Source organism: Arachis stenosperma, chromosome 9 (genome assembly GCF_014773155.1).
Source record: "Arachis stenosperma cultivar V10309 chromosome 9, arast.V10309.gnm1.PFL2, whole genome shotgun sequence".
NCBI classification, from domain to species: Eukaryota; Viridiplantae; Streptophyta; class Magnoliopsida; order Fabales; family Fabaceae; genus Arachis; species Arachis stenosperma.
In genome coordinates this window covers 91,364,321-91,391,681 of record NC_080385.1, presented here as the reverse complement: position 1 = coordinate 91,391,681, position 27,361 = coordinate 91,364,321, and positions in this window count along the sequence as shown.

Sequence of the window (27,361 nt, the reverse complement as noted above, 5' to 3'; positions counted from 1 at the left end):
AGTCTCCACGAATGACACGAACGCGTGGACGATGCGTACGTGGGGAAAAAAACACTGAATGACGCGCATGCGTGGATGACGCATACACGTGACATGCGCGATCTACAGAATTAACAGAACACGCTGGGAGCAATTTCGAGCCGCATTTTGACCCAGTTTTCGACTCATATGCATTCTCAATTTGTTAGTATCAATAGTATACAATCTTCTAAGTTTGGTGTCTTGCATGCATTGTTTATTTGATCTTAGTGGCATTTTGATTATCCCTCATCATTAAAAATTCAAAAAAAAATTTTTAATTTGTGTCCTTTCAAGTCAATAATACAGAGAATTGAAGATTCAGAACATACAGCAGAGGAATTAAACTAAAAAGCTGGGCATTCAAAATGCCCAGTGAGGAAGAAAAATTGGAGTTTAAACGCCAGCCATGGTACCTGGCTGGGCATTTAACGCCCAAAAGGGTAGCATTTTGGGCGTTAAACGCCAAAATGGATACCATTCTGGGCGTTTAACACCAGGATGGCACAAGAGGGAAGATTTTGTTTTTAATTCAAATTTTTTTCATGTTTTCATAATTTTTCAAAATCAAATCTTTTTTAAATCATATCTTTTCAATCATATATTTTCAAAATCAATTTCTTTCCATTTTTCAAAAATACTTGCTAACAATTAATGATTTGATTCAACATTTCAAGTATGTTGCCTTTTCTGTTGAGAAAGGTTTAATGTCTGAATTATATCTTTTAAATTTCTTGTTAGCCAAGTCATTAATTTTAAAAATCAAATCTTTTTAAATTATTTTTCAAATCATATCTTTTTAATCACATCTTTTTCAAAATAGTTTTCAATCATATCTTTTTGATTTCTAATTTCAAAATCTTTTTCAAAATCACTTTATTTCTTTCCCAACTTTAATGTTCGAAAATCATTCATCAAAATTTCAAAATTTCTTTTAATCATTTTAAAATCTTTTATTTAATTTTTGAAAGTTCTTCCCTTCGTCTCACATCCTTCTATTTAAGGATTGACACTCCTCCACTATCAATAATTCGAACTCTATCCCTCTTGATAAGTTCGAATTCTTCTACCTTCTCCTTCTATTCTTCTTTTCCTCTGACACCTCAAGGAATCTCTAACATAAAAGACTTCATACTTTCTTGTTCTCTTCTCTTTCATATGAGCAGGAGCAAAAATAAAAGCATTCTTGTTGAGGCTGACCCTGAACCTGAAAGGACCTTGAAGCGAAAGCTAAGAGAAGCAAAAGCACAACTCTCTGGAGGGGACCTAACAGAAATCTTCAAACTAGAAGAAGATATGGCAGCTGAAAATAACAACAATGCCAACAATGCAAGGAAGGTGCTGGGTGACTTTACTGCACCTACTCCCGACTTCTATGGGAGAAGCATCTCTATCCCTGTCATTGGAGCAAACAACTTTGAGCTTAAGCCTCAATTAGTTTCTCTAATGCAACAGAACTGCAAGTTTCATGGACTTCCATTGGAAGACCCTCATCAGTTCTTAGCTGAATTCTTGCAGATTTGTGACAGTGTCAAGACCAATGGGGTTGACCCTGAGGTCTACAAACTTATGCTGTTCCCTTTTGTTGTAAGAGACAGAGCTAGGATATGGTTGGACTCACAACCTAAAGAAAGCCTGAACTCTTGGGAAAAGCTAGTCAATGCCTTCTTGGCAAAGTTCTTTCCACCTCAAAAATTGAGTAAGCTTAGAGTGGAAGTCCAAACCTTCAAATAGAAGGAAGGTGAATCCCTCTATGAAGCTTGGGAAATATACAAACAATTGATCAGAAAGTGTCCATCTAACATGCTTTCTGAATGGAGCATCATAGGTGTCTTCTATGATGATCTGTCTGAACTGTCCAAGATGTCATTGGACAGCTCTGCTGGAGGATCTCTTCATCTGAATAAGACGCCTAAAGAAGCTCAAGAACTCATTAAAATGGTTGCAAATAACCAATTCATGTACACTTATGAAAGGAATCATGTGAACAATGGGACAAATCATAAGAAAGGAGTTCTTGAGATTGATACTCTGAATGCCATATTGGCTCAGAACAAAATATTGACTCAGCAAGTCAATATGATTTCTCAAAGTCTATCTGGAATGCAAGCTGCACCAAGCAGTACTAAGGACGCTTCATCTGAAGAAGAAGCTTATGATCCTAAGAACCCATCAATGGAAGAGGTGAATTACATGGGAGAATCCTATGGAAACACCTATAATTCTTCATGGAGAAATCATCCAAATCTCTCATGGAAGGATCAACAAAGACCTCAACAAGGTTTCAACAACAATAATGGTGGAAGAAACAAGTTTAGCAATGGCAAGCCTTTTCCATCATCTTCTCAGCAACAGACAGAGAATTCTAAGCAGAGCCACTCTGACTTAGCAACCATGGTCTCTGATCTAATCAAAACCACTCAAAGTTTCATGACTGAAACAAGGTCCTCCATTAGAAACTTGGAGGCATAAGTGGGTCAGCTGAGTAAGAAAGTTACTGAACTCCCTCCTAGTACTCTTCCAAGCAATACAGAAGAGAATCCAAAAGGAGAGTGCAAGGCCATCAACATGGCCGAATTTGGAGAGGAGGAAGAGGCAGTGATCGCCACTGAGGAAGACCTTAATGGACGTCCACTGGCCTCCAATGAGTTCCCTAATGAGGAACCATGGGAATCTGAGGCTCACACTGAGACCATAGAGATTCCATTGGATTTACTTCTGCCATTCATGAGCTCTAATGAGTATTCTTCATCTGAAGAGGACGAAGATGTCACTGAAGAGCAAGTTGCTAAGTACCTTAGAGCAATCATGAAGCTAAATGACAAGTTATTTGGTAATGAGACTTGGGAGGATGAACCCCCTTTGCTCACCAAAGAACTGGATAACTTGACTAGGCAGAGATTACCTCAAAAGAGACAGGACCCTGGGAAGTTCTCAATATCTTGTACATTAGGCACCATGACCTTCGAGAAGGCTCTATGTGACCTAGGGTCAAGCATAAACCTCATGCCTCTCTCTGTAATGGAGAAGCTAGGGATCTTTGAGGTATAAGCTGCAACAATCTCACTAGAGATGGCAGACAATTCAAGAAAATAAGCTTATGGACTTGTAGAGGATGTTTTGGTAAAGATTGAAGACCATTACATCCCTGCTGATTTCATAGTCCTAGAGACTGGGAAGTACATGGATGAATCCATCATCCTTGGCAGACCCTTCCTAGCCACAGCAAAGGCTGTGATTGATGTTGACAGAGGAGAATTGATCATTCAAGTGAATGAAGAATCTTTTGTGTTTAAGGCTCGAGGATATTCCTCTGTAACCATGGAGAGGAAGCATGAAGAACTTCTCTCAAAACAGAGTCAAACAGAGCCCCCACAGTCAAACTCTAAGTTTAGTGTTGGGAGGCCACAACTAAATTCTAAGTTTGGTGTTGAACCCCCACATTCAAACTCTAAGTTTGGTGTTGGGAGGTTCCAACATTACTCTGAACATCTGTGAGGCTCCATGAGGGCCCACTGTCAAGCTACTGACACTTGACACTAAAGAAGCGCTTGTTGGGGCAACCCAATGTTATATTTATCTATTTTCCATTGTTATTTTATGTTTTCTATAGGTTGATGATCATGTAAAGTCACAAAAACAATTGAAAAAGCAAAAACAGAATGAAAAACAGCACACCCTGGAGGAAAAACTTGCTGGCGTTTAAACGCCAGTAAGGCCAGCAAATGGGTGTTTAATGCCCAGTCTGGCACTATTCTGGGCGTTTAACGCCAGAAAGGGGCACCAGACTAGCGTTTAACGCCAGGAATGGGCAAGAAGCTGGCAATTAAACGCCAGAAATGGGCAGCAGCCTGGCGTTTAACGCCAGGATTGGCAGAAAAGGGCATTTTTGCATGCCACTTAGTGCAGGGATGAGATATCCTTGACACCTCAGGATCTGTGGACCCTACAGGATCCCCTCCTACCCCACCCCTCTCTCTCTTCTTCACCCATTCACCAATCACCTCAATACCTCTTCCCCAAAGAAAACCCCTCACCTATCAAATCCCACCATTCTCTTCACCACTCACATCCATCCTTCATAAAACCCCACCTACCTCACCATTCAAATTCAAACCACTTTCCCTCTCAAACCCACCCATAATGTCCGAACCCTACCCCTCTCTCCACCCCTATATAAACCCTTCTTCACTCCTTCATTTTCACACAACCTAAACACTACTTCTCCCCGTCAGCCGAACCACAAAAGCCCCCTCCATCTCCTCTATTTCTTCTTCTTCTACTCTTTTCTTTCCTCTTTTGCTCGAGGACGAGCAAACCTTCTAAGTTTGGTGTAGTAAAAGCGTTGCTTTTTGTTTTTCCATAACCATTTACGGCACCTAAGGCCGGAGAAACCTCTAGAAAGAGGAAAGGGAAGGCAAAAGCTTCTACCTCCGAGTTATGGGAGATGGAGAGATTCATCTCAAGGGTGCATCAAGACCACTTCTATGAAGTTGTGGCCATGAAGAAGGTGATCCCCAAGGTCCCTTTCAAACTCAAAAAGAGTGAATATCCGGAGATCCGACATAAGATCCGAAGAAGAGGTTGGGAAGTTCTTACCAACCCCATTCAAAAGTCAGATTCTTAATGGTTCAAGAGTTCTATGCCAATGCATGGATCACCAAGAACCATGATCAAAGTGTGTACCCGGACCCAAAGAATTGGCTTACAATGGTTCGGGGGAAATGCTTAGATTTTAGTCCGGAAAATGTAAAGTTGGCATTCAACTTGCCCATGATGCAAGGAGATGAACACCCCTACACTACAAGGGTCAACTTTGATCAAAGGTTGGACCAAGTCCTCATAGACATTTGTGAAGAGGGCGCTCAATGGAAGAGAGATTCAAGAGGGAAGCCGGTTCAACTAAGAAGGCATGACCTCAAGCCCGTGGCTAGGGGATGGTTGGAGTTTATCCAACGCTCAATCATTCCCACTAGCAACCGGTCCGAAGCTACTATAGACCGGGCTATCATGATTCATAGTATCATGATTGGAGAGGAAGTAGAAGTTCATGAGGTTATATCCCAAGAACTTTATAAGGTGGCGGACAAGTCCTCTACCTTGGCAAGGTTAGCCTTCCCTCATCTCATTTGTCACCTCTGTAATTCAGTTGGAATTAACATAAAGGGAGACATCCTCATTGATGAGGACAAGCCCATCACTAAGAAGAGGATGGAGCAAACAAGAGATCCCACTCATGGACATGAGGAAATTCCTCATCATAAAATCCCTGAGATGCCTCAAAGGATGCATTTTCCTCCACAAAACTATTTGGAGCAAATCAACACCTCCGTAGGAGAATTGAGTTCCAACATAGGACAACTAAGGGTGGAGCACCAAGAACATTCCATCCTCCTCCATGAAATTAGAGAAGATCAAAGAATCATAAGAGAGGAGCAACAAAGGCAAGGAAGAGACATTGAGGAGCTCAAGCACTCCATAAGATCTTCAAGAGGAAGAACAAGTCGCCATCACTAAGGTGGACGCGTTCTTTAATCTCCTTGTTCTTTATTTTTCTGTTTTTCAAAAATTATGCTTTATGTTTTATTTATGTTTGTGTCTTATGATCATTAGTGTCTTAGTGTCTATGCCTTAAAGTTATGAATGTCCTATGAATCCATCACCTTTCTTAAATGAAAAATGTTCTTAATTGAAAAAGAGAAGAATTGCATGAATTTCGAATTTTATAACAAATTAATTATTTTGATGTGGTGGCAATACTTTTGACTTCTGAATGTATGCTTGAACAGTGCATATGTCTTTTGAATTTGTTGTTCATGAATGTTAAAATTGTTGTCCAAGGCTTTGAGCATTAGTGGATAGGAGGGCCCACAGGAATAATATCCTGGCCTAAGCGGCTAAACCAAGCTGTCCCTAACCATGTGTTTCTGGCGTGAAGGTGTCAAGTGAAAACTTGAGACTAAGCGGTTAAAGTTGTGATCCAAAGCAAAAAGAGTGTGCTTAAGAACCCTAGACACCTCTAATTAGGGACTCTAGCAAAGCTGAGTCAAAATCTGAAAAGGTTCACCCATTTATGTGTTTGTGGCATGGATGTATCTGGTGGTAATACTGAAAAACAGAGTGCTTTGGGCCACGGCCAAGACTCATAAAGTAGCTGTGTTCAAGAATCATCATACGTAACTAGGAGAATCAATAACACTATCCGGATTCTGAGTTCCTATAGAAGCCAATCATTCTGAACTTCAAAGGATAAAGTGAGATGCCAAAATTGTTCAGAGGCAAAAAGCTAAAAGCCCCGCTCATCTAATTAATACTGATCTTCATAGATGTTTTTGGAATTCATTCTATATTCTATTCTTTTTATCCTATTTGATTTTCAGTTGCTTGGGGACAAGCAACAATTTAAGTTTGGTGTTGTGATGAGTGGATAATTTATACGCTTTTTGGCATTGTTTTTAGTATGTTTTTAGTATGTTTTAGTTAGTTTTCATTATATTTTTATTAGCTTTTATTTAAAATTCACTTTTCTAGACTTTACTATGAGTTTGTGTGTTTTTCTGTGATTTCAAGTATTTTCTGGCTGAAATTGAGGGACCTGAGCAAAAATCTGATTTAGAGGCTGAAAAGGACTACAGATGCTGTTGGATTCTGACCTCCCTGTACTCGAGGTGGATTTCCTGGAGATACAGAATCCCAATTGGCGCGCTCTTAACGACGTTGGAAAGTAGACATCCAGGGCTTTCCAGCAATATATAATAGTCTATACTTTGCCCGAGTTTTGATGGCCCAAACAGGCGTTCCAAGTCAGCTCAAGAATTCTGGCGTTTAACGCCGGAACTGGCACAAAAGCTGGAGTTAAACGCCCAAACTGGCACAAAAGCTGTCGTTTAACTCCAAGAAAAGTCTCTACATATGAAAGGTTCAATGCTCAGCCCAAGCACACACCAAGTGGGCCCAGAAGTGGATTTTTACGTCATTTACTCATTTTTGTAAAGCCTAAGCTACTAGTTCTCTATAAATAGGACCTTTCGCTATTGTATTTTCATTTTTGATCAGTCCTATGCTATCTTAGATCATATCTTTGGACGTCTAGTTCTTAGATCATGGGGCCTGGCCTCTCGGCCATGCCTAGACCTTGTTCTTAGGTATTTTCAACGGTAGAGTTTCTACACACCATAGATTAAGGTGTGGAGCTCTGCTGTACCTCGAGCATCAATGAAATTACTACTATTTTCCATTCAATTTAGCTTATTCTTGTTCTAAGATATTCATTCGCACTCAAGAACTTGATGAATGTGATGATTATGTGATGCTCATCATCATTCTCACTTATGAATGCGTGCCTGACAACCACTTCCGTTCTACATGCAAACAAGGATTGAATGTTTATCTCTTAGATTCCTTAATCAGAATCTTCGTGGTATAAGCTAGAATTGATGGCGGCATTCTTGAGAATCCGGAATGTCTAAACCTTGTATGTGGTATTCCGAGTAGGATTCAAGGATTGAATGACTGTGACGAGCTTCAAACTCGCGATTGTGGGGCGTTAGTGACAGACGCAAAAGAATCACTGGATTCTATTCCGACATGATCGAGAACCGATAGATGAATAGCCGTGCTGTGACAGAGCACGTTGAACATTTTCACTGAGAGGACGGGACTGTAGCCATTGACAACGGTGATGCCCAACATACAGCTTACCATGGAAAGGAGTAAGAAGGATTGGATGAAGACAATAGGAAAGCAGAGAGACGGAAGGGACAAAGCATCTCCATACGCTTATCTGAAATTCTCACCAATGAATTACATAAGTATCTCTATCTTTATTTTATGTTTTATTTATCTTTTAATCATTAATCCTCCATAACCATTTGAATCCGCCTGACTGAGATTTACAAGATGACCATAGCTTGCTTCATACCAACAATCTCCGTGGGATCGACCCTTACTCGCGTAAGGTTTATTACTTGGACGACCCAGTGCACTTGCTGGTTAGTTGTGCGAAGTTGTGATAAAGAGTTGAGATTGCAATTGAGCGTTCCATGTTGATGGCGCCATTGATGATCACAGTTTCGTGCACCACAAACCTTTCCCATCATCACCTCAGCAACAGACAGAGCATTCTGAGCAGAATCCTTCTAACTTAGCAAACATAGTCTCTGATCTATCTAAGGCCACTCTTAGTTTCATGACTAAAACAAGATCCTCCATTAGAAATTTAGAGGTACAAGTGGGACAGCTGAGTAAAAGGGTTTCTGAAACTCCTCCTAGCACTCTCCCAAGCAATACAGAAGAGAATCCCAAAGGAGAGTGCAAGGCCATTGATATAATCAACATGGCCGAAACCTTAGAGGAGGAGGAGGACATGAAACCCAATGAGGAAAACCTCTAGGAACGTCTAGTGGCCAGTAAGGAATACCCTAATGAGGAACCAAAGGAATCTGAGGCTCATACAGAGACCATAGAGATTCCCTTGGACCTCCTTTTACCATTCATGAGCTCTGATGACTATTTTTCTTCTGAAGAGGATGAAGACATTGTTGAAGGACAAGTTGCCCAATATTTAGGAGCAATCATGAAGCTGAATGCCATGCTATTTGGTAATGAGACTTGGGAGGAAGAGCCTCCCTTGCTCACCAATGAACTGAATACATTGGTTCAGCAAAATTTACCTCAAAAGAAATAAGATCCTGGTAAATTCTTAATACCCTGTACTATAGGCACCATGACCTTTGAAAAAGATCTGTGTGACCTGGGGTCAGGAATAAACATAATGCCATTCTTTGTAATGGAGAAACTGAGAATCTATGAGGTACAGGCTGCCAAATTCTCATTGGAGATGGCAGATAAATCTATGAAAAAGGCTTATAGATTAGTAGAGGACGTGCTAGTGAAGGTTGAAGGCCTTTACTTCCCTGCTGATTTCATAATCCTAGACACTAGGAGGGATGAGGATGAATTCATCATCCTTGGAAGACCCTTCCTAGCCATAACAAGAGCTGTAATTGATGTTGACAGAGGAGAGTTGATCCTTCATGTGAATGAAGAATGCCTTGTAGTAAAGACTCAAGGTTCTCCATCTGTAACCATGGAGAGTAAGCATGAAGAGCTTCTTCCAATACAGAGTCAAATAGAGCCCCCACATTCAAACTCTAAGTTTGGTGTTGGGAGGCCATAGCCAAACTTTAAGTTTGGTTTTGAGAGATCTCAACCATACTCTGATCATCAGTGAGGCTCCATTAAAGAAGCACTTATTGGGAGGCAACCCAATTTTATTCTAATTTTATCTATATTATTTTATTTTCTTTTAGGTTGATGATCATGTGAAGTCACAAAGACAATTACAAAAATAAAGAAAAAAATCAAAAACAGCATTGAAAATAGCACACCCTGAAGGAAGGACTTACTGGCGTTTAAACGCCAGTAAAGGTAGCAAAACGGGCGTTTATACGCCCAATCTGGCACCTTTCTGGGCGTTTAAAAGCTAAAATAGGGCACCAGACTAGTGATAAACCTCATTTGTAGGGTTTATCTTGTATTGATTTTAGGGGATTTTATCACCTTTTACCCACATTTATTCAATGAATTAGCATGATTTTGTGATTGTCTCCTTATTTGTGCTTAGATGTGAAAACATGCTTTTTAGGCCTTTAACTTGATGATTTTAATCTCTCTTTGATTCCACTAGATGCCTTGATGTGTTTGTTAGTGATTTCAAATTCAAAAGGCCAGGAATGGATCAAAGGAGTGAAGAAGAAAGCATGCAAAGTGGAGAAATCATGAAAAGCCAAAGAATTGAACTCTCCCATGGACGCGCGCGTGCACCAGGCGCCTACGCGCACATCACGAAATTGGTAAGGGACGCGTACGAGTACCGTGCACGCACGCGTCGGTGCTGGAATATGATTTTTTAATAAAAACGTGGCCAGTGAATTCAGAAGGGTTGTGGGGCCCACTCCCAACCAACTTTGGCGCCAAACATGCTTTTTAAAGCCAAGGATTGAGGAGCAAAGGGACTTTGGATCATTTTTTCACGTTAGGATTAGTTAGAAGTAGTTTCTAGAGAGAGAAGCTCTCTCTTCTCTCTAGGATTAGGATTAGGATTAGGTTAGAGTTTCTTAGATCTAGATTTTAATCTTTGCTACCTTCTACTTCTTCCTTTCAATTCCTTATTGTTACAATCATCATTCTTCTATTCTTTTGTTGTAATTCCTTTATGTTGTTCTTATACTTTGTTGTAGATGTACTCTTGTCTCTTCTACTTTCTTTGCATTCAATTCAAGGTAATTCATAACAATTGTGTTTCTTTTGATTATTGTTGTTAATTCCTTGCAATAATTGTTGTTAGATTCTATTCTTGTTGTCAATTTGCTTTGCTTTTCTTTTGTACCTTCCAAGTGTTTGATGAAATGCTTGGTTGGATTTTAGTATAGATTTTGTTCTTCTTGGCCTAGGTAGAGTAATTAGTGACTCTTGAGTTATCTAATTTCTTTGTTGATTGATAATTAGAAGTTGCTAATTGATTTAAATTCCTCTAAAGCTAGTCTTTCCTTTAGGAGTTGATTAGGACTTGAGGAATCAAATTGATTCATCCACTTGACTTTCCTCAATGGTTAGAGGTTAACTAGGTGGCAGCAATGGACAGTTTGTTGTCACAATTGAGGAGGATAACTAGGATAGGACTTCTAGTTCTCATATCTTGCTAAGAGCTTTGTTATAGTTTATTTTCTTTGCCATTTATAATTCTTGTCTAAAATCTTAAAAACCCCAAATATAACTCACAACCAATAACAAGACACTTAATTACAATTCCTAAGGAGAACGACCCGAGGTTCAATACTTCGGTTTATAAATTTTAGGGGTTTGTACTAGTGACAAACAATTTTTGTATGAAAGGATTATTGATTGGTTTAGAAACTATACTTGCAACGAGAATTCATTTGTGAAATTCTATACTGTCAAAAATCCAATCATCAACTGGCGTTTAAACGCCAGAACAGGGCAACAAACTGGCGTTTAGACGCCAGAACAGGAAGAAAGGCTGGCGTTTAAACGCTAGAACAGGGTAGCAGATTGGCATTTAAATGCCAGAATTGCACTCTAAGGCGTTTTGAACACCCAATTGGAGTAGGAAAGCAGATTCCTTGACCCCTCAGGATCTGTGGACCCTACAGGATCCCCACCAACCTCAACTCACTCTCTCTCCTCTTCACACCTTTCTACAACACTCTTCCTCAAATACCTTTCAACAATCACCTCCATATCTCTTCCCCAAATACCCTTAACCAATCAATTCCTTAACTCTTCCCCAAAATCCCCACCCACCTTCAAAATTCAAAACCATTTCCCTCCCAAACCTACCCAAATTAATCGGCCACTCTCCCTATAAATTCTCCCCCTTCACACCTTCATTTTCACACATCACAAACACCTTCTTACCCTCTTGGCCAAACCCTATACACCTTCCATCTCCTCCATTTTCTTCTTCTTATACATCTTTCCTTCTTCTTTTGCTCGAGGATGAGCAAATATTTTAAGTTTGGTGTGGTAAAAGCATTGCTTTTTGTTTTTCCATAACCAATTATGGCACCTAAGGCCAGAGAAACCTCTAGAAAAAGGAAAGGAAAGGCAACTGCCTCCACCTCTGAGTCATGAAAGATGGAGAGATTCATCTCAAAGGTCCATCAAGATCACTTCTATGAAGTTATGGCCGAGAAGAAGGTGATCCCTGAGGTCCTTTTAGGCTCAAAAAGGGCGAATATCCGAAGATCCGACAAGAGATCCGAAGCAGAGGTTGGGAAGTTCTTGCAAACCCATTCAACAAGTCGGAATCTTAATGGTTCAAGAGTTCTATGCAAACGCATGGATCACTAGGAACCATGATCAAAGTATGAACCCAAACCCAAAGAATTGGCTTACAATGGTTCGGGAGAAATACTTAGATTTCAGTCCGAAAAACGTGAGGCTAGCGTTTATCCAACGCTTTATCATTCCCACTAGCAACCGATCTGAGGTAACTGTGGATCGAGCCATCATGATCCATAGTATCATGATTGGAGAGGAAGTAGAAGTTCATGAAATCATACCTCTAGAACTCTACAAGATGGCTGACAAGTCCTCACCTTTGGCAAGATTAGCCTTTCCTCATCTCATATGTCACCTTTGCTATTCAGCTGGGATTGTCATAGAGGGAGACATCCTCATTGAAGAGGACAAGCCCAATACTAAGAAGAGGATGGAGCAAACTAGAGAGCCCATTCATGGCACTCAATAAGAGCATGAGGAGGGACCTCATCAAGAAATCCCTGAGATGCCTCAAGGGATGCAATTTCCTCCACACAATTATTGGGAGCAACTCAACACTTCTTTGGAAAACTTGAGTTACAACATGGGCCAATTAAGGGTGGAACACCAAGAGCACTCCATCATTCTCCATGAGATTAGAGAAGATCAAAGAGCTATGAGGGAGGAGCAACAAAGGCAAGAAAGAGACATAGAGGAGCTCAAGAACACCATTGGTTCTTGAAGAGGAGGAAGACGCCACCCTTACTAAGGTGGACTCATTCCTTATCTCTTTGTCTATTTATTTTCTGTTTTCTGCTTTATGCTGTATGTTCTATCTATGTTTGTGTCTTCACTACATGATCATTAGTGTCTAGTGTCTATGCCTTAAAGCTATGAATAACCCCACGAATCCTTCACCTCTCTTAAATGAAAAATGTGCTTAATTACAAAAGAACAAGAAGTACTTGGATTTTAAATTTTATCTTGAAACTAGTTTAATCATTTTGATGTGGTGGCAATACTTTTTGTTCTCTGAATGAATGCCTGAACAGTGCATATTTTTTATCTTGTTGTTTATGAATGTTAAAGTTATTTGCTCTTGAAAGAATGATGAACAAAGAAAAATGTTATTGATAATCTGAAAAATCATGAAATTGATTCTTGAAGCAAGAAAAAGCAGTGAAAAAAAAGAAGAGAAAGAAAAAGAAAAAAAAAGGATCCAAGGCTTTGAGCATTAGTGGATAGGAGGGCCCAAGGAAATAAAATCCAGGCCTAAGCGGCTAAATCAAGCTGTCCCTAACCTTGTGCTTGTGGCATGTAGGTCCATGCGAAAAGCTTGAGACTGAGTGGTTAAACTCTGGACACCTCTAATTAGGAGTGTTCGCGGTGCGGTTTGGTTCGGTTTTAAGGGAAAAAGTCATCCGATCCGAATGCTTAATTTATGTGCGGTGCAGTTTGGATTGGATGAAATTTTTTTGGAAATCCGATCCGATCCGATCCGATTACAAGCGGTTTGGATTTGTAGTTTTTTAAGAAAAAAAATTAAATACATATAACAAGTCTCAACATCAAATTTTAAATAATCAAAAATGACATAACAAGTCTTAACAATATCTTAAAAAGTCAATGATAACATAACAATAGAAATAAAATTATAGATTAGTTAAAATAAATAAATAAATAACATTTTGAACATAAAATATTTATTAAATAATAATAATACATGAATAATAGAAAAATGTATAACAAATTGAACATGTTATAAGTATAATTGTAAATATAGTAATAAAATAATAATATTATAGCACATTGTGTGATTTGGATTGGATTGGATCGGTTATGAAAAGTAGATCCGAAGTCTGATCCAATCAAGCGGTTTGTAAAAAATAGAATCCAATCAAATCCGAATTAGTGCGGTTTTAATCGGTTTTCGGTTTAGATCAGATTGGATGAATGGTTTAATTTGGATCGGTTTGAATTTGAACACCCCTACCTCTAATTTTGGACTTTAGCAAAGTTGAGTCACAATATGAAAAGGTTCACCCAGTTATGTGTCTGTGGCATTTATGTATCCGGTGGTAATATTGGAAAACAAAGTGCTTAGGGTCATGGCTAAGACTCATAAAGTAGCTGTGTTCAAGAATCAACATACTAAACTAGGAGAATCAATAACACCATCTAAAATTCTAAGTTCCTATAGATGCAAATCATTCTGAATTTCAAAGGAAAAAGTGAGATGCCAAAACTGTTCAGAAGCAAAAAGCTACAAGCTCCGCTCATCTAATTAGAACTAAGTTTCATTGATACTGTGGGATTCATTATATATTCTCTTCTTTTTATCCTATTTTGTTTTCAGTTGCTTGGGGACAAGCAACAATCTAAGCTTGGTGTTGTGATGAGCGGATAATTTATACGCTTTTTGGCATTATTTTTATATAGTTTTTAGTATGATTCAGTTAGTTTTTAGTATATTTTTATTATTTTTTAAGCAAAATTCACCTTTCTGGACTTTACTATGAGTTTGTGTGTTTTTCTATGATTTCAGGTATTTTCTGGCTGAAATTGAAGGACCTGAGCAAAAATATGATTCAGAGGCTGACAAAGGATTGCAAATGCTGTTGGATTCTGACCTCCCTGCACTCAAAGTGAATTTTCTGGAGCTACAAAACTTCAAATGGTGCGCTCTCAATTGCGTTGCAAAGTAGACCTCCAGAGCTTTCCAGCAATATATAATTGTCCACGCTTTGCGTGATTTTTGACGACGTAAAATAGCGTCAAAACGCCAGCTCTCTGGCCTTTTCTAGCGTCAAAACGCCAGAACTGTCATAAAAGTTGGAGTTAAATGCCCAAACTAGCATCAAAGCTGGTGTTTAACTCCAAGGAAGACCTCTATACGTGAAAACTTTAATGCTCAGCCCAAGCACACACCAAGTCGGCCCGAAAGTGGATTTTTGCATCATTTACCTACTTCTATAAACCCTAGTAGCTAATTTCATTATAAATAGAACTTTTTACTATTGTACTAGGGGTCTTTTTCCCTATTTTTGAATTCACATGTCATCTGGGGAGGCTGGCCATTCGGCCATGCCTAGACCTTGTTCTTATGTATTTTCAACGGTGGAGTTTCTACACACCATAGATTAAGGGTGTGGAGCTCTGCTGTTCCTTGAGTATTAATGCAATTACTACTATTTTCTATTCAATTCATGCTTATTCTTATTCTAAGATATTTGCTTGCACTTCAGCCTGATGAATCTGATGATCCGTGACACTCATCACTATTCTCAACTTATGAATGCGTGCCTGACAACCACTTTCGTTCTACCTTAGATCAAGCGTATATCTCTTAGCCTCTATTCCGAAAGATCGGAGTCTTCGTGGTATAAGCTAGAATTATTGGCGGCCATTTCTGAGATCCGGAAAGTCTAAACCTTGTCTGTGGTATTCCGAGTAGGATCTGGGAAGGGATGACTGTGACGAGCTTCAAACTCCTGAATGTTGGGCGTAGTGACAGACGCAAAAGGATCACTGGATTCTATTCCAACATGATCGAGAACCGACAGATGATTAGCCATGCGGTGACAACGCATTTGGACCATTTTCACTAAGAGGACGGGAAGTAGCCATTGACAACGGTGATGCCCTACATACAGCTTGCTATGGAAAGGAGTATGAAGGATTGGATGGAGGCAGTAGGAAAGCAGAGATTCAACAGGAACAAAGCATCTCTATGCACTTATCTGAAATTCTTACCAATGAATTACATAAGTATCTCTATATTTACTTTATGTTTTATTTATCTTTTTAATTATTAAAACTCCATAACCATTTTAATCCGCCTGACTGAGATTTATAAGGTGACCATAGCTTGCTTCAAGCTGACAATCTCCGTGGGATCGACCCTTACTCACATAAGGTTTATTACTTGGACGACCCAGTGCACTTGCTGGTTAGTTGTGCGAAGTTGTGAAAAAGAGTTGAGATTACAATTGTGCGTACCAAGTTATTGGCACCATTGTGTATCATAATTTCGTGCACCACCTGCTGTCTCCGATCAATAGATTGTAGTAACTCATCATTAGAAGATGATGAGGGATAAGCGATCTGAGGGTTCTGTTGAGATGCTTGGGGCTGCCTTAGATGAGGTGCTCTGTAAGCCTGATTCTGATTCTGCTATCTGATGTTGTTATTGTTATTCCACCTCTGGTTTCCATTGTTATATCTTCCTCCTCTGTTATGATTGTCCCTCCAACCATGGTTAGAATTATCTCTCCAACCTTGGGTGGAATTGTGCTGCCATCCATGGTTGTAGCTGCCACCTTGATCGTATCCTTGATTTGGGCGGTCATAGATGTTATGAGTGGCTGCCACAGTGTTGTCTTCCTGTTGGAGCTGTGGACATTCATCAGTATAATGACTATAATCAGCACAGATCCCGCATACTCTTTGTGGAACCAACTGTTGGCTTTGTTGTGGTCGGGAAGGCTGAGCTTGCTGAGCTTGTTGTTGACTCAACTGTATCTGCTTCAGTAAGTTGGTCATTTCACATATACTATGAGTTAGAGCAGTAGTCTTTCTGCTAGATGATACCTCTGCAACAGCTTTTGAGTGGCTTTGCCTCTGCCTGTGATTCCTAGTGGATTCAGCAAAGTCGCTGATCAATTGCTATGTGATGAGCGGATAATTTGTACGCTTTTTGGCATTGTTTTTAGTATGTTTTTAGTATATTTTAGTTAGTTTTTAGTATATTTTTATTAGTTTTTAGCTAAAATTCACTTTTCTGGACTTTACTATGAGTTTGTGTGTTTTTCTGTGATTTCAGGTATTTTCTGGCCGAAATTGAGGGTCCTGAGCAAAAATCTGATTCAGAGACTGAAAAGGACTGCAGATGCTGTTGGATTCTGACCTCCCTGCACTCGAAGTGGATTTTCTGGAGCTACAGAAGCCGAATTGGCGCGCTCTCATCGGCGTTGGAAAGTAGACATCCTGGGCTTTCCAGCAATATATGATAGTCCATACTTTGCCCAAGATTTGATGGCCCAAACCGGCGTGGCAATTCAGCCTCAGAATTTCCAGCGTTTAACGCTGGAACTGGCATAAAACTTGGAGTTAAACGCCCAAACTGGCATAAAAGCTGGCGTTTAACTCCAGAAAAGGTCTCTACACGAAAATGCTTAATTTCTCAGCCCAAGCACACACCAAGTGGACCCATAAGTGGATTTTTACGTCATTTACTCATTTCTGTATACCCTAGGTTACTAGCTGACTATTAATAGGATCTTTTGACATTGTATCAGTACCTCATGACACTTTACACGTTTCTTTGTGTACTTTCCATGGTATGAGTCTCTAAACCCCATGGTTGGGGGTGAGGAGCTCTGCTGTGTCTTGATGGATTAATGCAATTACTACTGTTTCTTATTCAATCATGCTTGCTTCCATTCTAAGATATCACTTGTTCTTAACCCGGATGAATGTGATGATCCGTGACACTCATCATATTCTCAACTATGAATGTGTGCCTGACAACCACCTCCGTTCTACCTTAGATTGAGTTGATATCTCTTGGATTCCTTAATCAGAATCTTCGTGGTATAAGCTAGAACTGATGGCGGCATTCAAGAGAATCTGGAAGGTTTAAACCTTGTCTGTGGTATTCTGAGTAGGATTCAATGATTGAATGATTGTGACGTGCTTCAAACTCCTAGCAAGCGGGGCGTTAGTGACAGACGCAAAAGAATCAATGGATTCTATTCCGGCCTGACCGAGAACCGACAGATGATTAGCCATGCTGTGACAGAGCATAGGAACATTTTCACTGAGAGGATGGGAGGTAGCCACTGACAACGGTGAAACCCTACATACAGCTTGCCATGGAAGGAGCTTCGCGTGTTTGATGAAGAAAGACAGTAGGAAAGCAGAGATTCAGAAGATGGAGCATCTCCAAAACCTCAACCTATTCTCCATTACTGCAAAACAAGTAACCATTTCATGTTCTTTTGCTTTTTACAATCAATCCTGATAATTTCTGATATCCTGACTAAGATTTACAAGATAACCATAGCTTGCTTCAAGCCGACAATCTCCGTGGGATCGACCCTTGCTCACGCAAGGTATTACTTGGACGACCCAGTGCACTTGCTGGTTAGTTGTGCGGGATTGCAAAAGTGTGATTGCAATTTCGTGCACCAAGTTTTTGGCGCCGTTGCCGGGGATTGTTCGAGTTTGGACAACTGACGGCTTATCTTGTTGCTTAGATTAGGACTGTTTTGTTTTTATTGGTTTAGAGTCTTTTAGTCGAGTCTAGTTTCATATTCTAAGTTTGGTGTCAATTGCATGCTTTTACTTTTCTTTTAATTTTCGATTTTGCATGTCCTTAGTCCCTTTTTGATCCGTAAAAATTCTAAGTTTGGTGTCCTTTTTGTGTTTTTCTCTTAAAATTTTCGAAAATTAGTATTTGATTTTCTGAAAAGTTTAAGTTTGGTGTCATTTTGTTGTTTTTCTCTTTCCTCTTTTCAAAAATAAAATCTTTTTCATAAAAAAAATTTTTCAATCATATCCTTTTGATTGCTATTTTCAAAATCTTTTTAATTAACTAACTGATTCAGTTCTCAATTTGCTTTGATCTTATTTTCTTTTTGATTTTCGAATTTTTATTTTAATTTTCTTTTGTTTTATTTTATTTTTTTGTTTAACTCAAAAAAAAAATTTATCTGTTTGTAATCATTATCATTTCCCTTTTGTCCATTATGGACCTAAGTGGGATTGATCAGTCCAAAAGGACTCTGGGGTCATATGCTAACCCCATTACAGCTGCATATGGGAGTAGCATCTGTACACCTCCCATCAAAGCAAGCAGCTTTGAGCTAAATCCTCAACTCATTATCATAGTGCAGCAAAATTGCCAGTATTCCGGTCTTCCACAGGAAGAACCTACTGAGTTTCTGGCACAGTTCTTACAAATTGCTGACACAGTACATGATAAAGAGGTGGATCAGGATGTTTACAGACTATTACTGTTTCCATTTGCTGTAAAAGATCAAGCTAAAAGGTGGTTGAATAACCAACCTACAGCAAGCATAAAGACATGGAAGCAGTTGTCAGACAAATTCCTGAATCATTTTTACCCTCCAAAGAGGATGACACAGCTAAGGCTGGACATCGAAGGCTTTAAACAAGAGGATAATGAATCCCTTTATAATGCCTGGGAGAGGTATAGAGGTATGCTTAGAAAATGCCCCTCTGAAATGTTTTCAGAGTGGGTACAGTTAGACATATTCTACTATGGGCTTACAGAAAAAGCTCAGATGTCTTTAGACCACTCAGCTGGTGGATCTATACACATGAGGAAGACAATTGAAGAAGCTCAAGAGCTTATAGACACTGTTGCTAGAAACCAATATTTGTATTCTAGCAATGAGTTCTCTCCAGATGAGGAAGTCATGACAGTAGTCACTGACCCTAATCCTCAAGAACAGATGATTGAGCTTAATCAACAATTGCTCCTGATGACAGAACAGTTAGCAGAATTTAAAGAGATGCTCTATGAAACTAAAGTTGCTAACAAGAACATAGAACTGCAATTGAATCAAGCAAAACAGCAAATATCTAAACAGATAACAGAGGAGTGTCAAGCAGTTCAACTGAGGAGTGGGAAGACACTGAATACCACCGCTCAAAAGAGCAAAAAGCCAAACAGGGAACAATTGACAGAGGATAACCAAACCACTGTTCAAAATCCCTCTGAGGACAGTAAGAGCCCAGAGAGGAATGTTGTTGGCGTTCAAACGCCAGAAAGGGAAGGAAAGTTGGCGTTAAACGCCCATTCCTTGCCCAGTTCTAGCGTTCAAACGCCAGAAAAGGGAGAGAAGTTGGCGTTTAACGCCCAATCTTCACCCATTCCTGGCGTTCAAACACCAAGGGAAGATCAGACACCTGAGAGTACTGACAGTAATCCCTCTAAAAAGGCTTCTTCAACCACTTCTGTAAGGAATAAACCTGCAGCATCTAAGGTTGAAGAATATCAAGCCAAGATGCCTTATCCTCAGAAACTCCACAAAGCGGAACAGGATAAGCAATTTGCCCGCTTTGCAGACTATCTAAGGACTCTTGAAATAAAGATTTCGTTTACAGAGGCACTTGAGCAAATACCTTCTTATGCTAAGTTCATGAAGGAAATCTTAAGTCATAAGAAGGATTGGAGAGAAACTGAAAAAGTGTTTCTCACTGAAGAATGCAGTGTAGTCATTCTGAAAAGCTTACCAGAAAAGCTTCAAGATCCTGGAAGCTTTCTGATACCATGCACATTAGAAGGCGCTTACACCAAGACAGCCCTATGTGATCTTGGAGCAAGCATCAATCTAATACCTGCATCCACTATCAGAAAGCTTGGGTTGACTGGAGAAGTCAAACCAACCAGGATATGCCTCCAACTTGCTGATGGCTCCATTAAACATCCATCAGGCATAATAGAGGATATGATTGTCAAGGTTGGGCCATTCGCCTTTCCAACTGACTTTGTGGTGCTGGAAATGGAGGAGCACAAGAGTGCAACTCTCATTCTAGGAAGACCTTTCCTAGCAACTGGACGAACTCTCATTGATGTACAAAAAGGGGAAGTAACCTTGAGAGTCAATGAGGATGAGTTCAAGTTAAATGCTGTAAAAGCTATGCAGCATCCAGACACACCAAATGACTGCATGGGCGCTGACATTATTGACTCTCTGGTAGAAGAGATCAATATGGCTGAAAGCCTAGAATCAGAGCTTGAGGACATCTTCAAAGATGCTCAACCTGATCAAGAAGAACTAGAGGAAGCAAAGGAATTTTCGATAATTCCTCAGGAGGAGGATAAGCCTCCCAAACCTGAACTCAAACCACTACCACCATCCCTGAAATATGCATTTCTGGGAGGGGGTGAAACTTTTCCAGTGATTATAAGCTCTGCTTTAAATTCACAGGAAGAGGAAGCACTGATTCAAGTGCTAAGAACACACAAGACAGCTCTTGGGTGGTCCATAAGTGATCTTAAGGGTATTAGCCCAGCCAGATGCATGCACAAGATCCTATTGGAGGATAATGCCAAACCAGTGGTCCAACCACAAAGGAGGCTAAATCCAGCCATGAAGGAGGTAGTGCAGAAAGAGGTCACTAAATTACTAGAGGCTGGGATTATCTATCCTATTTCTGATAGCCCCTGGGTGAGCCCTGTCCAAGTTGTCCCCAAAAAGGGAGGCATGACAGTGGTTCATAATGAAAAAAATGAACTGGTTCCTACAAGAACAGTTACAGGGTGGCGTATGTGTATTGACTACAGAAGGCTCAATACAGCCACCAAAAAGGATCATTTTCCTTTACCATTCATAGACCAAATGCTAGAAAGACTAGCTGGGCATGACTATTACTGCTTTTTGGATGGCTATTCAGGCTACAACCAAATTGCAGTAAATCCTCAGGACCAAGAGAAAACAGCATTCACTTGCCCTTCTGGCGTGTTTGCCTATAGGAGGATACCTTTTGGTCTGTGCAATGCACCTGCAACCTTTCAGAGGTGCATGCTCTCTATCTTCTCAGATATGGTAGAGAAATTTTTGGGAGTCTTCATGGATGACTTCTCAGTATATGGAGACTCATTCAGCTCCTGTCTTAATCACCTAGCACTTGTCCTGAAAAGGTGCCAAGAGACTAACCTGGTTTTAAACTGGGAGAAATGTCACTTTATGGTGACTGAAGGAATTGTCCTTGGGCACAAAATTTCAAGCAAGGGAATAGAGGTGGATAAGGCAAAGGTAGAGGTAATTGAAAAATTACCACCACCTGCCAATGTTAAGGCAATCAGAAGCTTTCTGGGGCATGCAGGATTCTACAGAAAGTTTATAAAGGATTTTTCAAAAATTGCAAAACCTTTAAGTAACCTGCTAGCTGCTGACACACCATTTGTGTTTGACACACAGTGTCTGCAGGCATTTGAGACCCTGAAAGCTAAGCTGGTCACAGCACCAGTCATCTCTGCACCAAATTGGACATTGCCATTTGAATTAATGTGTGATGCCAGTGACCATGCCATTGGTGCAGTGTTGGGACAAAGGCATAACAAGCTTCTGCACGTCATTTATTATGCCAGCCGTGTTCTAAATGACGCACAGAAGAACTACACAACCACAGAAAAAGAATTACTTGCAGTGGTCTATGCCATTGACAAGTTTAGATCCTATCTAGTGGGATCCAAAGTGGTTGTGTACACTGACCATGCTGCTCTTAAATACTTACTCACAAAGCAGGATTCAAAACCCAGGCTTATCAGATGGGTGTTGCTTCTGCAAGAGTTTGATATAGAAATAAGAGACAGAAAAGGGACAGAGAACCAAGTAGCTGATCATCTGTCCCGAATAGAACCAGTAGCTGGGGCGTCCCTCCCTTCTACTGAGATCTCTGAGACTTTCCCAGATGAGCAACTCTTTGCCATTCAGGAAGCTCCATGGTTTGCAGATATTGCAAATTATAAAGCTGTGAGGTTCATACCCCAGGAGTACAGCAGTGTGCAAAGAAAGAAATTAATTTCAGATGCCAAGTACTACCTCTGGGATGAACCATATCTCTTTAAGAGATGTGCTGACGGAGTGATCCGCAGATGTGTACCCAGAGAAGAAGCACAAAGGATCCTATGGCATTGCCATGGATCACAGTATGGAGGACATTTTGGAAGTGAGCGAACAGCCACTAAAGTCCTCCAGTGTGGCTTCTACTGGCCTACTCTCTATAAAGATTCCCGAGAGTTTGTGCGTAACTGTGACAGTTGCCAAAGAGCTGGTAACTTGCCTCACGGATATGCCATGCCTCAACAAGGGATATTAGAGATAGAATTGTTTGATGTATGGGGAATTGACTTCATGGGTCCATTCCCACCATCATACTCAAACACTTACATTCTGGTGGCAGTGGACTACGTATCTAAGTGGGTAGAAGCAATTGCTACACCCACTAATGATACCAAGACCGTGCTAAAATTCCTCCAGAAACACATCTTCAGCAGGTTTGGTGTTCCCAGAGTACTAATCAGTGATGGGGGCACTCATTTCTGCAATAGACAGCTATACTCTGCTATGGTTAGATATGGAATCAGCCATAAAGTGGCAACTCCGTATCATCCACAGACAAATGGGCAAGCTGAAGTCTCTAATAGAGAGCTAAAAAGAATCCTAGAACGGACTGTGATAGCCCGAAGAAAGGATTGGGCAAAGAGCTTGGATGATGCTCTGTGGGCATACAGAACAGCATTCAAGACTCCTATAGGAACCTCTCCATACCAACTGGTGTATGGGAAGGCCTGTCATCTGCCCGTGGAGCTGGAACATAAAGCCTACTGGGCAACCAGATTCCTAAACATGGATGCACAGTTAGCTGGTGAAAAGAGACTGCTCCAGCTAAATGAGTTAGAGGAGTTCAGACTCAATGCCTTTGAAAATGCAAAAATTTATAAGGAAAAGGCAAAGAAATGGCATGACAAGAAGTTGTCAACCAGAGTCTTTGAGCCAGGACAAAAAGTTCTACTCTTCAACTCTAGGCTCAGTCTGTTCCCAGGAAAACTCAAATCCCGGTGGAGGGGTCCGTATGTGATTACAGGAGTTTCACCATATGGATATGTTGAGCTTCAGGATATTGATTCTGACAAAAAGTTCATTGTTAATGGACAGAGAATCAAGCATTATCTTGAAGGCAATTTGAGCAGGAATGCTCAAAACTGAGACTTGAATGATTCTCAGTGAAGGTCCAGCTAAAGACAGTAAAGAAGCGCTTGATGGGAGGCAACCCAGTCATTAGTAGGTTATATGTGTTGTTTTTACAAAGGCAAGTATCAAAAATGAAGGAATTCACAGAGTTACAGAAAGATTCAGCTCAAAAAGCAGAGAAAATGAACTTACTGACGAAAAATGCCAGTAAGGGGCATTTTGGGCGTTAAACGCCAGAATGGGTATCATTCTGGGCGTTTAACGCCAGGAATGGTGCCATTTTGGGCGTTAAACGCCAGAATGGGCACCATTTTGGGCGTTTAACGCCAGGTGATAAAGGAATTCTGGCGTTTAACGCCAGCCAGGGCACCTGGCTGGGCGTTAAACGCCCAAAAGGGGCATCAAATGGGCGTTAAACGCCAGAATGGGTGCCATTCTGGGCGTTTAACGCCAGAAAGGTGGGGGGACCACAATTTTGTTTTCAAATCAAATTTTTTCAAACTTTCCTTTTCTTACCCATATTTTTCTACAAAAACACATTTCAATCTCTCATCATTCACATTTAAATTTTCAAAAATCTAAAATCATTCTTCAAATCTCTCAAATCATTCCCAAATTTTGTTCAAAAAACTCACCCTTTTTTTTCAATTTCTTTCCATATCTTCTCAAATCTCCTTTCAAATTTTTCTTTTCTTTTCGAAATCTCCCCTCCCCACCTTATAAATACACGTTTGTCCTCCCTCATTCCACCACACCATTCGAATTTCCTCTCCCTCTCTCTCTCTTCTCTCCTTTCTTTTGCTTGTGGACAAGCAAACCTCTAAGTTTGGTGTGCTTTTCCGTGATCACTAAGCCAAGATTCATCAAGATCATGGCTCCTAAGGGAAAACAAACCAATTTAAGAGGAAAGAAAGAGAATAATCCAAAGAATCTTTGGAATCAAGAGAAGTTCTTAACTAAAGAACATGAAGACCATTATCATAAAATAATGGGTTTGAGGTCAGTGATCCCGGAAGTTAAATTTGATCTGAAAGAAGATGAATATCCGGGAATCCAAGAGCAAATTCGAAACAGAGGATGGGAAGTTCTAACCAATCCTGAGATAAAGGTTGGAAGGAACATGGTTCAGGAATTCTACTCAAATCTGTGGCTAACAGATAAGCAGAGAATGACTGGAACTGCTTACCATACCTACAGAACCATGGTCAGAGGGAAAGTTATGTACTTTCATCTGGACAAAATAAGAGAAATCTTCAAATTACCTCAACTGCAAGATGATCCTGAATCCTTTAATAGGAGGATGGTGAGAGCAGATAAAGGGTTGGATCAAGTTCTAGAGGACATATGCCTCCCTGGAACTAAATGGATAACCAATTCTAAGGGTTTCCCAAACCAACTCAAAGAGGGGAGACCTCAAACCAATTGCAAGAGGTTGGCTAGACTTTATTGGGCGCTCCATACTACCCACTAGCAACCGTTCTGAGGTCACCATCAAGAGAGCAGTGATGATTCGTTGCATTATGCTTGGAAGAGAAGTGGAGGTTCATCACGTGATTGCTTGTGAGATCTACACAATTGCAAATAAGAATTCCACTGAAGCCAAATTGGCTTACCCAAGCTTGATCTCCTTGCTCTGTAAAGCGGCTGGGGTGAAGATGGGAGTAGATGAATTCATACCCATTGAACATCCAATCACCAAGAAGTCAATGGAAGGACAAATGCAAGACAACTCTATCAAAAGGAGGGCGCAGGAGTTCCTCCCTGAATTCCCTGAAATTGGATACTGGGCCAGCCTAGAAGCATCTCTCACCAAGTTGCAAGAAACTATGGAGCAACTGAAGGAAGAACAGCAGAATCAGAACTGCATGCTCTGCAAATTACTGAAGGAACAAGAGAAGCAGGGGCGTGAACTCCAAGAGATGAAACGCCAAAAGCTCTCCCCTCAAGTTGAGGGAGCATCCACTTCTCAAAATCAAGGTTGTTGAGTCCTAACTCTGTGAAAACCTCTATCATTAGGAGCCTATTGTCTGCATTTTTTTTATTTTGTTTTCTATTTTTATTTTGTAGTCTCATTATACATCTATCTTTGAGTCTTGTTCTTAATTCATAATTAATAAAATTGAAATTTTATGCCTTAAAGCTATGAATGTCCTATGAATCCATCACCTCTCTTAAATGAAAAATGCTTTAATCACAAAAGAACAAGAAGTACAGGATTTCGAAATTTATCCTTGAAACTAGTTGAATTAGTTTGATGTGGTGACAATAATTTTTGTTTTCCGAATGAATGCTTGAACAGTGCATATGTCTTTTGAATTTGTTGTTTTAAGAATGTTAAAATTGTTGGCTCTTGAAAGAATGATGGGAAAGGAGAACTGTTATTGAGGATCTGAAAAATCATCAAAGTGATTCTTGAAGCAAGAAAGAGCAGTGAATACAAAAAAAAATTCGAAAAAAAAATAAAGTTGTGAACCAAAGCAAAAAGAGTGTGCTTAAGAACCCTGGACACCTCTAATTGGGGACTCTAGCAAAGCTGGGTCACAATCTAAAAAGGTTCACCCAATTATGTGTCTGTGGCATGTATGTATCCGGTGGTAATACTGGAAGACAGAGTGCTTTGGGCCACAGCCAAGACTCATACACTAGCTATGTTCAAGAATCATTATACTTAACTAGGAGAATCAATAACATTATCTGAGTTCTGAGTTCTTATAGATGCCAATCATTCTGAACTTCAAAGGATAGAGTGAGATGCCAAAACTGTTCGGAAGCAAAAAGCTACTAGTCCCGCTCATCTAATTGGAGCTATGTTTCCTTGATATTTTGGAGTCTATAGTATATTCTCTTCTTTTTATCCTATTTTGATTTACAGTTGCTTGGGGACAAGCAACAATTTAAGTTTGGTGTTGTGATGAGCGGATAATTTGTACGCTTTTTGGCATTGTTTTTAGTATATTTTTAGTATATTTTAGTTAGTTTTTAGTATATTTTTATTAGTTTTTAGCTAAAATTCACTTTTCTGGACTTTACTATGAGTTTGTGTGTTTTTCTGTGATTTCAGGTATTTTCTGGCCGAAATTGAGGGTCCTGAGCAAAAATCTGATTCAGAGACTGAAAAGGACTGCAGATGCTGTTGGATTCTGACCTCCCTGCACTCGAAGTGGAGTTTCTGGAGCTACAGAAGCCCAATTGGCGCGCTCTCAACGGCGTTGGAAAGTAGACATCCTGGGCTTTCCAGAAATATATGATAGTCCATACTTTGCCCAAGATTTGATGGCCCAAACCGGCGTGGCAATTCAGCCTCAGAATTTCCAGCGTTTAACGCTGGAACTGGCATAAAACTTGGAGTTAAACGCCCAAACTGGCATAAAAGCTGGCGTTTAACTCCAGAAAAGGTCTCTACACGAAAATGCTTCATTGCTCAGCCCAAGCACACACCAAGTGGACCCAGAAGTGGATTTTTACGTCATTTACTCATTTCTGTATACCCTAGGTTACTAGCTGACTATTAATAGGATCTTTTGACATTGTATCAGTACCTCATGACACTTTACACGTTTCTTTGTGTACTTTCCACGGTATGAGTCTCTAAACCCCATGGTTGGGGGTGAGGAGCTCTGCTGTGTCTTGATGGATTAATGCAATTACTACTGTTTCTTATTCAATCATGCTTGCTTCCATTCTAAGATATCACTTGTTCTTAACCCGGATGAATGTGATGATCCGTGACACTCATCATTCTCAACTATGAATGTGTGCCTGACAACCACCTCCGTTCTACCTTAGATTGAGTAGATATCTCTTGGATTCCTTAATCAGAATCTTCGTGG